A 1,878-nucleotide genomic window follows, 5' to 3' on the forward strand; every position below is an offset into this window, starting at 1 on the left:
CCCACACCGCTTCAAAAATTAACATTTATGACAACATTCATTATACCTGTTACTTTAAACAGTTTCAACTGCAGCTCTTTCACTAAGCAAGATGGATAAAGCCTGCCATTTCTGTTTTTCTTTCTTGAGACTTTTACTTTTCAGAAACACACATGCTTCCACTGCCAGCTGACACTTCTCACTACGCTTTCATCTTGTCAACCTGAATTCTCTTTCGGGTACTCCAGGCTTATGTTTAAATGACAGTGCCTTAACAAGAGAAAAAAAAGTATGCTGCATTTTTCCTCCTGCCATAAGGTAACTTTTCAACCAAAGTGTCCAACTACAGATTCCTTCAGCTTAATTCAAATGAGGGCAGTATCAAAGACTCTCTTACTGTAAATATTGGGACATATTTTATTAGTCACTTTAAATATTAAAAATTAAAACTGCCAGGCTCGGTGGCTCAGCCTGTAATCCCACGCCTTTGGGAGGCTGAGGTGAGCGGACTGCCCGAGCCCGTGGGTTTGAGACCCGCCTGGGCAGCGAGACCTCATCTCTACAATAAATCAAAAAATCAGCCAGGCGTGGTAGTGCGCGCCTGTAATTCCGGCTCCTTGGAAGGCTGAGGCAGAAGGATCGCCAGAGCCCAGCGGGTCGAGGCTGCGGTGGCTGGGAGCGGCCGCTGCACTCCAGTCTGGGCGACAGAGTGAGACTCCAACTCAAAAAAAAAAAAAAAATTAAAACTATTTCCTCTATATAACATATCCATTCAGCAACTTGGGAATTCACAGGTCTATAAAAGAAGAAATGTCTTGCTTTTAGTAAAAAGAGATGTATTATCTATTATATGTTGTCCAGCTCATTAAATTATTTTATTGATAGCCATGTAGGAACACAAAAAATATTTCAGTTTTTTAGCAAGCATTCAATTACACGTTTAATAACTCATGGCAATTATGTAGGAAGAGCTATGTAGGTCCTGCCATGTGATCCAGTTGTTGAAGTTCTAGAAATGTATACCGCTGCAGTGGTTCAGCATAAAGTATTATGTAGACTTGTCAAAACAGTAAACTTTGGAAACAGTTGAAAAATGTCCAGAATTAAGAAAAAATTTTGATCATGTGATAAATGTTTTAAAGCTTTAAAGTCTTTCAAATTATAATTATGAGACTGAGTAAAGTGAAAAAATATTTTTATCAAAAGTAGCAAGTAGTGATTAGCCTATAAAACTAATAGTATTTTAAAAAGTGTTTACGTGAAAGGCATATAAGAAACAAAAAGCAATGTGCTAAAGAGGTAGAACTGTGAATAAATTATTATAGTGGAATACTGTAATTAATTTTTTTCAAGGACAAAGGCAATTTTTTTTTTTTTTTGAGTAGGAGTCTCACTCTGTCGCCCAGACTGGGGTGCAGTGGCCACTCCCAGCCCCCGCAGCCTTGACCTGCTGCTCTCCGGCGATCCTTCTGCCTCAGCCTTCCAAGGAGCCGGAACTACAGCATGCACTACCGTGCCCAGCTAATTTGTGATTTATTGTAGAGACGAGGTCTCGCCAAGTTGCCAGGACTGGTCTCAAACCCGCGGGCTCAGGCAATCCACTCGCCTTGGCCCCCCAAAGTGCTGGGATGACAGGCTGAGCCACCGAGCCCGGCCACTGCTCTCTGTTTTGGGGGACAGAGCCACATGCCTCTTCTGCTGCACCAGGGGCAGTGTGCCCGTGCCCAAACACCCGGATCCACTCTGGGGAGAGGGGGATCAGCTCGCCCCGGCTGTGCTGGCTGAGGTCCAAGAGGGGTGGCCATCCAGGCAGTGCTTGGTCATGCCGCGCCCTGGGGCCATAGGCGAGGGGCGGGGCAAGGCTGGTGCTGATGTGACACTTGGGGCTGCCCTCTTGAA

This window comes from Carlito syrichta, unplaced genomic scaffold (assembly GCF_000164805.1).
Source record: "Carlito syrichta isolate Samal-C Ts95f unplaced genomic scaffold, Tarsius_syrichta-2.0.1 Scaffold304564, whole genome shotgun sequence".
NCBI lineage: Eukaryota > Metazoa > Chordata > Mammalia > Primates > Tarsiidae > Carlito > Carlito syrichta.